At 39.0% G+C, this 13,797-nt stretch overlaps 1 protein-coding gene across 2 annotated transcripts in view; it reads left to right on the forward strand.

The window, feature by feature from the left end:
* Window positions 1-13,797, forward strand: part of DIP2B (disco interacting protein 2 homolog B) — a 258,083-nt gene that overhangs the window by 72,615 nt on the left and 171,671 nt on the right. The window lies entirely within an intron of this gene.

Genomic DNA, 13,797 nt, shown 5'->3' on the forward strand with positions numbered 1-13,797 from the left:
TTAACTTATGGAACCATTCGAAGACCAGGGCATCAGTTTTCGGTTTTCATTTGTTCGTTCCTTTGGGAGCTGCTGGTTTGTTTTGTTTCAACATATGCATTAACTTTTGAGATGAAATTTCCTCCACTTTGTTCCCTTTCAGGTTTTAAAATCCCTTATTCTGTGTGTCTTAACTTCTTTGATCCTTAATTCTTGAAACTTTGACAGCACATGTGGTGAACATTTTTTTCAGCCCTTGGGTGCAGAAGATTGAGTTAATCATACATCTGAGTTCCCCGCACATGATCAGCATTAATCCCGGCAAGTCCTCTCTCTTAGCTTTTAAAAATAATTAAAATGAATTAATTTCCCTTTCATCCCCACTTCCCATTTCTGTTCCCAGCCCCCCATAATTAACTATTCTGGATGGTTTGATATATATCCTTGTATTGATATGTATTCTTGTAAAATATGTAGTGTTGTTTTTTGTATGTGTGTTGTTAAATTTACCTGAATGGTGAGTAGTCTTTGTTCTGCTTCTTATTTTTTGTACTTGATATTGTTTAAGGGCTGTCCTTGTTGCTTGTGTATGTATCTAGTTCTTTGTTTCTAACCTCCATCACTCTTCCATTAATTATTTGTTGTCTCAGTTAAGAACACTGGGTTACCTCAAACTCCCTACTACCTCAGACAGTGGGTTGAACATCCTTGTATTTGTTCTCTTATGACCCTGTGGGAGAATCTCTCTGGATGTGTACACAGGAGTGGATCGTGTACTTAATTTGACTGAGCACTGCCAGATTTGGATTCTGTGTCAGTGTACACAAGGGTTCCTATTTCTTCATATCCCTGCCAGCACTTGGCTTTATCCAGCTTTCTAATTTTTGCCTATCTGATAGGTATAAACAGTGTCTTAATGTTGTTTTAATTTGTATTCTCCAGTTACTAATGAGTTGCAGCATCTCTTCAAACACTATTAGGGCCATTTAGAATGCCCCTTCAGTGAATTACTTGTTCATATTCTTTGCCCATTCCTTTAATTACAGATCCTGTCTTTTTCTAGTTGATTTGCAGAAGTCACATCTTTTCTTGGTTGTTTTGTAGAAGTCTTGTATAGTCTAAAATATTAGCCTGGTCTTTCCCTTTTCCCAACTGGTCATTGTATGCTAGTTTTGTCGATGGTGTCTTTTGTTGAACAGAACTTAACTTTGATGTAATAAATTCATAATTTTTTACCTTATGGCTTTCTGAATCTTGTTCAATACAATAAAGACATTCTACATTTTAAATTATGTGTTTTATAATTCAGCGTTTCACGTTAGGCCTTTATTCCATCTGAGTCCATCAGTGTATAAAGTTTAGATGAGTAATCCAATTTTATTTTTCTCTAAGTAGCGAGCCTGTTTTCCCAACTCCATGAACTAGTTTATATATTTTATATATTTTATGTATCATGTTCCCACATTTTTATGGTTCTCCCTAAGAGTTTTACTAGGTGTATTTGTTTTTTCTTACATCGGTACCATCTGTTTTTATTAACTCTGCTTTGTGCTATATCTTAAAATCTAGTAAAAAAGCCAAACCAGTTGCCATTGAGTTGATTACAACTCATGGTGACCCTGTGTGTGTCAGAGTACAACTGCACTCCATAGGGTTTTCAATGGCTGTTACCTTTTAGAAGTAGATCACCAGGCCTTTCTTCTGAGGTGCCTCTGAGTGGACTCAAACCCCCAATTTTTCGGTTAGCAGCTGAGTGTGTTAACCATTTGTGCCACCCAGGGACTCCAAGGGATTGCATGTATGTATAAGTATATATACATATATACACACACATATATACTGTATTTTTACACAAATAATGCACGCCTTCTATGTTTGTTTGCCAACCACGCCCTCCCCCCACAAGGTATTTTTGTAAGCACTGCTGTACCAATTTTTTTTTTTTACACGTTGCTGTTATTTGCGTAAAAATACATATACACATACATATTCATATATTCCCATAGTGTTATAGATGCAATAATTAGATCAATAAATATTTGAGCACCTACTGGGTGTGTACATTGTCCTGTATAAGACAGTTGCTAACATTGTAAGGTATGAAAATGTAGACAGACAACATGGATATATGATGCATAGACAGATAATTTTTTTGCAATACCTTGGGTTACTTGAAACCTTCCTTGGAATGAACAGCCTTAAATTTGTGAAACAAAATCCTCGAAAGTTTTAGCTTCATTCTTTCAACAAAACTTTTATTGACTGCTTACTGTTTAGTAAATACTGGGGATGGCAAAATGAGTATCCAAGTCCGGTACACAAAGAGTTCACAATCTCATCAGGAAGTGATTTGTAACAAAAAGAAAATGAAAATATGATTATATGGTGAGGTAAGGGATAATAAAGGTATGAAAAAAAAATGTCATGGCAACCTAGGAGAGGGCTTGGGGTTGCCAGGAAAGGCCTCACAGGGGATATGTTGTTGGCAGCTTCTTGAACGACTTGGCTGTAGGTAGAAGAGAGTCAAATTCTCTGTAACCCTGGGAACCTAGGCCTTTAATTATTTGTATAATCTTAGCATATATCCAGAACAGGGAGTTTATTTAAAAAATGCGTTTCTTTCCAGCTTATCCTTTAGTTTAACTACTCCTTTAGGAAAAGACATTTATGGATGCAGCTGTGTGACAGCATTATAGCAGTTGCTGTTTGAGAGTTCATCACAGCTAAGCAAAGTTACACAGCTATCCATAGTTATACAGTTACACAACTTTGCTTAGGTTGCTCTTTCCTTTTTAACACAGATTTTTCTCATTTGTCTACATCTAGTCTGTAAAAACAAAGCAAAACTTAAAGAACTTGAATTTACTGTTTCACGTTATCATCCTTATGTGTCGTCCTTTTCTTTCTCATCAAACTAAGATGTCCATCACACGCTGGATAGAAAACATACTGTCCACAAGCTAAGAACATAGTTATTTCAGACTTCGCTAGTATATGGCTCCTTTTTTTTTTAAATAGACTTTTACAAAGGAGATTCTGGGTTTTTTTGTTTTTTATTCTTAATTTATATATTATGAAGTTAAGATATATTTCCTAGGAAAGTATTTTACCAGAAGCGGAACTGAAAGCATTTGCTAAGTAGAAAGTTAAGGCTTGCTAAATTTGTGGCATGCAGGATCGGTGGTGTGCCGAGAGTGCTTTTGCAACAGTTTGATTCAGCAAACATTACTTAATGTTATGGGGAAAGCACTGCTAGGCCCTCTGAGGGATAAGAAAATGAACAAAACACAGGCTTTTTTGAAGCATCTTACGATTTACTGCATCTACTATTTCTGTACTGTTTCTTAACCTAATGGTTAAGTGCTGGACTACTAACCGAAAGATGATGGTTCAAACCCACCCAGAAGTGCCTTGGAAGAAAGGCCTGGAAATCTACTTTCAAAAGGTCACAGCCCTGTTCTATTGTGCACACATGGGCTCACCATGAATGGGAATTGGCTCAAAGGCAACTAGCAACAATAACAACAACAGCGATACTTTCTGAATTTCCCTACTTCCATTCTTCATCTTTGCCATTTTCCAGATAATGAAAAATAGAGCTTTAATTGACCAATTCTGTAAACTGGAAAGTCTGTAAAATTAGTTGCTTGAAATGTTGGTTGCTGGTTCTCCTTTGTGCTGACAGAATTTAGGGTAACAGGAAACATTTTGGTGTCTCAGTGCTTCCTTTGGTAAATTAACATTTACAGAAGCAGCTGTTTTCAGAGGCATCGTGACCCAGCCCATCTCGTGCTGTGCCTCTTCATGGATGGTATTAAATCTCATCTGAGCAGCTCTAGGATACAGTTGAGAGTTAGAGAATATGCCCAGTGTCAGCATCTTGGCTAGGATGTGCTGTCAAAACAAAGAACACTCTTGGCACCTAGAAACGGATTGGGCATGTATCATTCTACATGTGAGCTCTAATAAATAAAGCAACATAGGGAGTTCGGTGCTTTCATTTAGGCAGAACTAAATGGTTAAGTATCCTTTTTGGCTTCTGCCTAAATCTATCCCAGGCTATTAGCACATAATCCAGAAATAGTAAATCTCACTAAATCTTCAGATACAGCCGCTTTCTTCTCCAGAAGCCAGGGTTCTGTCTTCATCAACCCCAACACTCAATTCTATTAAACTGATAACTGTTTGAATACTTACTGTGTAAAGCTCTGTGCTGGGTGCTTCAGGGTTTAAAAAGACAAATATGATTGACCCTGTCAAGTAATTTACAGATTTAGTAGAGCACCTGCTCTACGCATTCTACCTGCCATCCCATTTTTAGTCCCAGCAGGCCCTCCGTGTCTACCCTGGCCCATTATTTTGTTCGCTGCTGTCCAGTTGGCCCCCAGCTCATGGCGACACCATGCACAGTGGAACAAAACACTGCCCGATCCTGTGCTGTTGTCATCCATAGGGTTTTTATTGTCTGATTTTCGGAAGTAGATCACCAGGCCTTTCTTCTTAGTCTTAGTCTGGAAGCTCCACTGAAACCTGTTCAGCAACACTCGAGCATCCATTGACAGATGGGAGGTAGCTGCACATGAGGTGCATTGGCCTGGAATCACGTACAACTTGCTGTTGACACAGACTTATTCAATATATTTATTATACGACAGTCTGTATAACTTTATACTTAATGTACAATAAATGTTGGAAACAGTGGATATACTGTGACCCCTTACAGTGGCCACAGTGATTGGTGAAGTCCATTGTAGCACTGATCACTTGGGGCATTGTTTCAGAGCAGTTTTTTTCCCCCAGTGGAGTCCCGTGATTGTCATTGTTTAAACTGGCAGAACCCAGTAGTTAAACAGGCAGAACCCCAATACGTGACAGTCATTAAAATGGTTAGTCCAGTCTTGTTTACTTTTCGTTTCTCTGCAGAGTGTGTATTTTCCCTTCCTCAGACTAAAATTGGCCCAGTGTGATGTATGATAGATAGCATGTGGGGTAATTTGCACGAAATCTCTAAGTTCATCTACTCAAATAATTTGTCTTCTTAAGTATTTTTAAAGTGACCAGAGGTATTTATAAATCTTATTGAAGAAGGTGGAGGGCAATTTGGAGATGTGTTTTTCTTAAGAATAAAGTTGTGCTGTGATTTCCTTGACTATGCTTGATGACATTAAGAGTTCTTGGAAATCCTTTTCAAATCTTGCAATCTGAAAGTGGATGGAATGTTTGAAATTAATTTCAGCTGTAATTATGTCTTTAATGTTGCTAGTCTCTCATTTTATTTTATAAACAAATGTGAAGTACTATCCTCTCACCATCAAAATACTTAAGAAACTTCCATCTAAAAGGAAGACAGAACTAATATAACTTGTTTAAGAATCTTGAATCATTTTACTAGGATTGTTGTTAGTTGCTGTTGAGTCGGCTCCGACGCATGGTGAACCCGTGTACGACAGAACAAAATGTTGCCCAGTCCTGTGTCATCTTTGTGATTGTTGGCATGTTTGAGTCCATTTGTGGCTATTGCCCAGCCTAGGGGGCTCATCTTCCAGCACTGTTATCGGACAATGTTCTCTTGTGATCCATAGGGTTCTTATTGTCTAATTTTTGGAAGTGATTGCCAGACCTGTCTTCCTAGTCTTTCTTAGTTTGGAAGCTCTGCTGAAACCTGTCTACCACGGGTGACCCTGCTGATATTTGAAATACCGGTGGCATAACTCAGCATCATAGTAACATGCAAGCCACCACAGCACAACTAGGATTAGATTAGATTAATTAGATTAGGCTAGTCTAAAATTAGATTACTCTTTAATTCAACTTGATGCTGGGATCTAGAAGGGAGAGGAGACCAGTAAATAGCAGGTTCTGTATAAATTGAGAAAAACTAAAAGAACAGCAGACAGGGGCTATAATATCACCCTTACTATTAATAAAGACACAGGTGAAGGCTGTAGTTTAGTGTTAGAACCAAATTGATGTGCTAACTGAATTCCAGGATTCAGATAGACCTATCCCTAGTCATAGTAGTGCTGGATTGGAGAAGGCATATACTGTATACACATCCCCCTGCCCCCACTCAACCCAACTCCTGCATGCAGTTCCCTCATATGAGGAAGAAGGGCATAACTGGCCTGTTTATTTTTCCCGTATTTACCAATCAGATCAGTTACTTCCCTCTTTGGGGTAGAATCATCTAAGCCTCCAAGAAATGCCAGAGATGTTACAAGTGGTGGCCCTCCATTAACATGAAGGAGACATCAGAAGTGGGGAATAAACGTTCCCCTCTAGCACTTGGTTCTTTCTCCCATGCATGGTTTATATGAAGAAGAGGTTGGTGCTGGGGTAGGAAATGATAGCATAACCAGGCCAAGGAGTACTGTGAACCTTCGTTTTGGGGAAGTGACCTTACAACACTTGGTCTCTTGGCAATTATAGCAAACATTTGTTTATCTGAATGATGGGACTTGTCTGTCCTTAGGCAGCCCTCTCTGCCTTCCTGAAACATCTATAGTTTAGCATGTTCCTGTGCAGTACGCGAAGGTCCACGATTTTGTTTTCTGCTGTCTTTTAACATTTTAAAATATACCTGCCTTTCTGTCTCTTCTTTTTTAGTTTCTTCACAGACTCTTTTTGTTTTTCTCCCCTCAAACCCTGGTATTTCCCAGGATTATAGACAACTTTTGTTTTTACTTGACACTCTCTCCTTGGCTAATGCCATCCATTTACACGGTGTTAACTGTTACACATCTTGATAGTTTCCACATTTCTATCTCCTACATAGACATCTGTTCTGAGCTCCATATCTATATATCTAACAGTCTCTCCAACAGTTCCACCTGGGCCATCTAAAACTAAACCTGTCTCCTCCACGCACCTTTGCTGCAACTCAGAAACCTTTGCCTTTTATTTTGTGTTCACAGTCTTTCCGAGTTGCATCATGGCGTAGCCACTAGAGTAGACCAGAAGTCTGAGTGTCACCTCAGATTCCTGTTTCTTCTTTATTGTTTATCTCTAGATCTGGAGTCAGCAAACAGTGGCCAGTGGGTCAAATCTAGCCAGATGCCTGACTTTTTTTTTTTAAATGGCCTGTGACCGAAGAATGCTTTTTACATTTTTAAACGGTTGTTTAAAAAAAAATGAAAAGAACAAACAAAAACTACACGCTCGTGCGCATGCACTTACGACAGCAAACGTATGTGGTCTGCAAAGCCTAAGTATTTACTATCTGTTTTACAGAAAAAAGTTTGCCTGCCCCGTCCTAGGTCCTCCCACCCGAAAAGATTAACTCATTGCCGTCGAGTTGATTCCGACTCATAGCGACCCTGTAGGACAGAATAAAACTGACTGCTCCACAGGGTTTCCAAGGCTGTAATCTTTAGGAAGCAGACTGCCACATCTTTCTCCTTAGGAGCAGCTGGTGGGATTGAACTGCTCATTTTTTGGGTAGCAGCCAAGCGCTTAACCACTGCGCCACAAGGGCTCCCTCGGTAAAGATTATAGCCTTAGAAGCCCTTGAGCAGTTGTCTCTATCCTATAGGGTCGCTATGAGTCGGAATTGACTCAATGGCAAGCGGTCCTAGGTCAATAAATCCTATCAATTCTCCTTTCAAAACATCTTTTGTAACTATTTCCCTTTCTCCATCCCACTGCTGCCTCTAGTTCTTGCCTGCTGCATCTTTCCCTTGGGCCACTACAGTAGCCTTCTAATTTGTCTCTTCTTCCGTATTGTTGTCAGATTTCTTCATAAAACAAAAATCAAATTGTGTCCTCTCTTGCTTAAAATTCTGCAGTGTGTTTTACCCTTTTCTCTCCTATGTTCTGCTTGCAACAACCACTTCAACCTTTAGGACTCTGCTCGGTTGTTACCTTTTCCATTAAGTCCACTTGTCTCCTATTGTTAGGTCCCCACACAATCTTGTATGTACTTCTTTTATTACATATTCTAGGTTGCATTCTGAGTACTCATTTAGCATTCAAACACCCCTACTAGACTACGCATACCTTGAGAGCAGGTTCCATGCTTTATTCATTTTTCTATTCCCCCTTAACTAGCAGTATCTGGCATGTTGTAGGATTGAAAAAAAACATTGCCATTGAGTAGATTCTGACTCATAGCAACACTATAGGACAGGGTAGAACTGTCCTGTAGGGTTTCCCAGGAGCAGCTGGTGGATTCGAACTGCCAACCTTTTGGTTAGCAGCCGTAGCTCTTAACCACTGCGCCACCAGGGCTCCTGTTGTAGGATTAAAATGAATTCATACTTATGACAGGTGGTTTAAGGAACTGTTTTTATTCCTGAGACATGAAAAATGTTGGTAGTCTAATTGTAGTGTTGGTGAAAAATACTGAATACACCATGGACTGCTGGAAGAACAAACAAATCTGTCTTGGAGGAAGTACAGCCAGAATGCTTAGAAACGAGGATGATGAAACTTCGTTACCTTACTTTGGACACACTTCATTAGGAAAGACCAGTCACTAGAAAAGGACATCATGGTTGGTAAAGTACAGGGTCAACGAAAATGAAGGAAAGTCCTCCCTGAGATGGATTGACAAGGTGGCTGCAACAAAGGGCTTAAACATGCCAGAGATTGTGAGGATGGCCCAGGACCTGGTATGTTTCGTTTTGTTACATGTAAGGTCTCCATGAGTTAGATACTACTTAATGGCAATTAACAACAGCAACAAAAGATATCATTGGTGGTGCAAACGATTAATGGTCTTGGCTGCTAACCAGGTTGGAGGTTTGAGTCTACCCAGAGGTGCGTTAGAAGAAAGGCCTGGTGACCTATTTCGGAAAAATCACTCATTGAAAAACCTATGGAGCACAGTTCTACTGTGACACACATGAGGTCGCCATGAGTTGGAACTGAATTGATGACGATTGCTTTGGTTTTTTGAAAAGATATTCATTAATCAGTTTGAGTTGGTAGGCAGGATTTTAGCTTCTAGATTTTTGATAAAATCATGCTTCACTATATTAATTTAATTTCTCTGTTTCATAAAATTTAAAAAATTTCATTAAACTTTATTTTTAGGTTTGTAATTGTAGGTTCACATGGTGTTGTAAGAAGTAACTCAGATCTGTTATCCTTTACCCAATTCCCCTAATGGTAGCATCCTGCAAACTATAGTACAATATCACAGCGAGGCTGTTAACATTGATAATTAAGATACAGAACATTTCCACCACTGCAAGGATCCCTCATGTTGCCCTTTTATAGCTACATCTATTTCTCTCCCACCTCCACCTCCTCCTTAACCCTGGCAACCAGTAATCTCTTCTCCATTTCTATAATTTTGTTGCTTCAAGAATATGTAAATAAAATCATACAGTGTAGAACCTTTTGGGATGGGCTTTTTTTCACTTGGCATAATTCTATGGAGATTCATCCAGATTGTTGCATGTATCAATAGCTCATTCCTATTTATTGCTGCATTTTCAAAACTTTAAAAAGATGAAGCAGTCCCCTACTTAAATATCACATACTTTCTTTGTATCCCTGTTGGCACAGTGGTTAAGAGCTACGGCTGGTAACCAAAAGGTCAGCAGTTCAGATCCACCAGGCACTCCTTGGAAACCCTTTGGGGCAGCTCTGTTCTGTTCTGTAGGGTTGCTGTGAGTTGGAATCGACTCGATGGCACTGGGTTTGGGTTTTTTTGGTGCAGTTTCTCTAAAAACTATTTTAAATGTTTATGTCTTGTTCTTTATCTTAACAGTGATTCTTCAACTTTATACTCTTAAATTATTGTGGTTCATAGAACTTTTGTTTATGTAGGTTATATCAATCAATATTTACCATATTAGAAATTATAAAACAGAAATATTTTCAAAATATTTAATTCATTTTAAATAGCAATAAAAATTTATTATATATTTTAGTGAGAAATAACTATATCTTCCAAAACAAAAAATATTTAATGAAAAGAAAAGCACTGTTTTACATGTTTGTGAATTTCTTTAATGTCTTAGTTCTCCTATCTGCTTCTTGGTTTAGTCTGTTGTAATAAATTGGTTGAATTATTTGAAGAAAATCTGGCCTCACCTATCAACAAATGCTGCCAGGGACAGGTTCACTTCATTAATTTTTGAGAAAATGTATGACAAATACCCACGTCTGAACAACCATAGTTTGCCCATCATTTGTTCTCAGGTAAAAATTGTGTTTCATAAGAACAGCAGCTAGTTCAGCTTACAGTTCTGAACTGTGCAAGCGCATTTCCTTGAGACAACAACCATTGTACTTTGGCATGCAGCAGAATGCTTTACGTGTACTTCCTATTTTGTCATGCAGAATATTAAAATGATGTGGACTCAGAGGTCAAGACTTAATAAAATCAATAACTTTTACTGTAAGTTCATGGCCTAAGTGGCCATGGCCATGGTTTGTGCTGAGGTTCCAGCAGTTTTACTCACCATTGTTTTTTTGTGCAAATAATTTAAGAGTATAAGTTATTTTTGTGCAAATGAAGAATATAAAGTTTGAGAACCACTGAAGTAGCCTTCAGTGGTTCTTAATAGTATTAATGTCTTAATAGTATTATTAAAATGTTTTTGACTTCGTGGACTCCTATAAGGTTCTGGGAGGACCCCTAGAAGCCAGTGGGCCACATTTTAGAGAACCACTGATTTACAATAAAGTAATTTCTGACTTGACCAATTTCCTTTCTCTTGTCTGATTTCCTCTCTTTGCCTTTACTTTTGCTAAAATAGATCCTGTAGCTGCCCTGATTTGTATGAAATGCCATTACTGGTCAGATCTCCACTTCTGATTGGCAGCCTGAGCACTGGCACTAGACAAATGCTGGGAATAACCTTGGGCACAAAGGAGAGGACTGGTTCAGAGCCTCACCTCAGCCTTGAGGAACAAAAGCAACAGGGAATGGCCACAACCTGCTAACCTGGCTGGCTTGCTCTTATGTACACTCAGAGTGTGGTCACCAGGTCCACAGTGAGACATTAGTTATGAGTCAGGTGCTTTCCTTCTGAAGAACTCTTTCAGGCTCCAGGGTGGGAGAGATTCTCAGGCTAAAAGGACCCTCCAGAAGTCTCTCAGTACCTCACACTCTAGTCCTAAACCTTCTGAGTCATAGTACTGTCTTTTCATTCTATCACTCTCCAAGAAAGGGCCCCAGTTTCCTGGCTCTGATAAACCTTAGGAGTTAACTCTTTCCTTATGAATACTCTAGATTCTCCGTCTTGCAACCTAAGCCCATTTCCTTTAGTTTTGTTTTTAATAAAAATATATAATTAATAACAGTGCCCTTTATGCTGTATATTTTGAAGACATTTTTTCCCCGTGTCTTCAGTGCCAGTCTACTTTAGCCTTCTTTCTTGTACATTTTTAACCCAGTTTGTTTAGTCTACTGCTTTCCAACTTGGGGAGATTTTGTCCCCCAGGGGACATTTGGCAGTGCCTAGAGACAATTTTGGTTGCCACAACTGGGGAGAGGGTTGCTACTGGCATCTGGTGGGTAGAGGTCAGGGATACTGCTGTAAACGCCCCACAGTACACAGGACAGCCCCCCGCCCCCGACTCAAAATGCCAGTAGTACAGTTCTTGAAAAACTCTTGCTTTGGTCTTTCCTTATAATTTGCTAGCTTTTTACTAATATTTTTTTTTTACTGAAGGATTTTATTTTATTTTGTATATTATCTAGGATTATGGTTTTGGAGAAAATTATTTTGATTATTTTCAGAATAACTAAATTTTTTTTATTGTTGTACTTTAAGTGAAAGTTTACAATTCAAGTTAGTCTCTCATACAAAAATTTATATACACATTGCTATGTGACCCTAGTTGCTCTCCCTATACTGTGACAGCACACTCCTTTCCACCCCTGATTTCCTGTGTCCATTCAGTGAGCTCCTGCCCCCTCTGTGTTCTAATCTCACCTCCAGACAGGAGCTGCCCGTTTAGTCTCATGTATCTACTTGAGCTAAGAAGCACACTTCACAAATATTATTTTATGTTCCATAGTCCAGTCTAATCCTTTGTCTGAAGAGTTGGCCTCGGGAATGGTTTTAGTTTCGGGCTAACAGAGAATGCAGGGGCCATATCTTCTGGGCTCCCTCCAGTCTCAGTCACACCATTAAGTCTGGACTTTTACTAGAATTTGAGTTCTGAACCTTACTTTTCTTCTGTTCTGTCAGAGACTCTCTGTTGTGTTCCCTGTCAGGGCAGTCATTGGTGGTAGCCGGGCACCATCTAGTTCTTCTGGTCTCAGGCTGATGAAGTCTCCGGTTTATGTGGCCCTTTCTGTCTCTTGGGCTAATAGTTTCCTTGTGTCTTTGGTGTTCTTCATTCTCCTTTGCTCCAGTGGGTTGAGACCAATTGATGCGTCTTAGATGGCCACTTGCTAGCTTTTAAGACCCCAGATGCCAGTCACCAAAGTGGTATGCAGAACAATTAAATAAATTTTAGAGGTAGGCCCCTCTTTTGAATTATGACTTACATTTGTACTTTAGGTTGTACTAGATCATTAGTTTCTAAACCTGAAGCGAGCACAACTACCTGATGGCTTTTAAAGTACAGATTTCTGGACCCCAGCTGGGTCTTACTGAATCAAGATATCCAAGGGTATAGCCCAATAATTTCTTATTTTTAAAAAAACTCCTTTAGAAATTCATATAATCAGCCTAATTTGAGAATCACTGAAACAGATATATATTCATAAACTAACAAGCTGATAGGCTTTAAAGATTGCTACTGCAAAGACAAAACGTTCTTTGTGGCTCTCAGAGATCATATGCACCCTCCTGAGCAACCAGTTCTGTCGGTAAAACCAGTCAGGTCACCCTCAGATTGGTAAGGCTGTACTAGAGCAGAGATGTCCAAGAGGATTTGGGTTCTTTCCGGTGGGATGATGTGCAGTTCATCTTGTTTGCCAGAGTTAGGCTTTAGAAGAGATGTGGAAAGCAATGGAAGAGATTGCTAGTAGAATCAAGGAAACATTATTTACCTTGTATTTTAGGAGGGGAATTACTCAGTGTTAATTTTTTTCCCTCCTGTAGCATCAATTTGCTATCCACATTCACCACAGTCCTAAATGCCCTTAAAATATTATTAACATCTAGGTCAAAATTTGCCTACATGCAAATGTATTTTTGCTTGTATACGCATCTTTGGGATGAGTCTCAGTAAAGCACTTGACTGGAGAACAGCAAACAAGGGAATGATACTTTTCACTGTATAGGTATCTTTTAGTACCTTTTGAATTTTGAACAATAGGTAAATGTATTATAAAAATAAGTAATGTAAATTAAAATTTAAGCTAGTCTGTTCTTAGGTTCTTCTGACTTTGAGATGTAACCACTTTTTTTTTTTTTTTTTTTTTTAATACCTGTACACATTAGGCAGGCTAAGCACAAGTTTTTTTTCACTCCTTTTGAAAATACACAGTATATGAAGTTTCTCCATCAAATTAGAGCTTGGCAGAAAACTGAGGTCCCCTGGTCTCTTCTCTTACCGTTTCTCTTGTCCTCTTGGATTCTGTGGATACTCTGTTATTGACTCCACCCAGCCCTTAGGCCACCTCCTTGTTTTGCCCTTCACTTGTTATTTGAATCTTACTAAAATAGTTACTTGATGACTAATTAATGTAAATGTTACTTTTAAAAAAATTTTTCCCATACAAAAATTGGTACATACATTGTTATGTGACCCTAATTGATCTCCCCATACTGTGACAGCATACTCCTCCTTTCCACCCCAGATTCCCCATGTCCATTCAACCTCTCTGCCTTCCCATCTCACCTCTGGACAGAAGCTGCCCGTTTATTCTCTTGTATCTACTTGAGCTAAGAGGCACACTCCTCACGA

Source organism: Trichechus manatus, unplaced genomic scaffold (genome assembly GCF_000243295.1).
Source record: "Trichechus manatus latirostris isolate Lorelei unplaced genomic scaffold, TriManLat1.0 scaffold00209, whole genome shotgun sequence".
In the NCBI taxonomy this organism is placed as follows: Eukaryota; Metazoa; Chordata; class Mammalia; order Sirenia; family Trichechidae; genus Trichechus; species Trichechus manatus.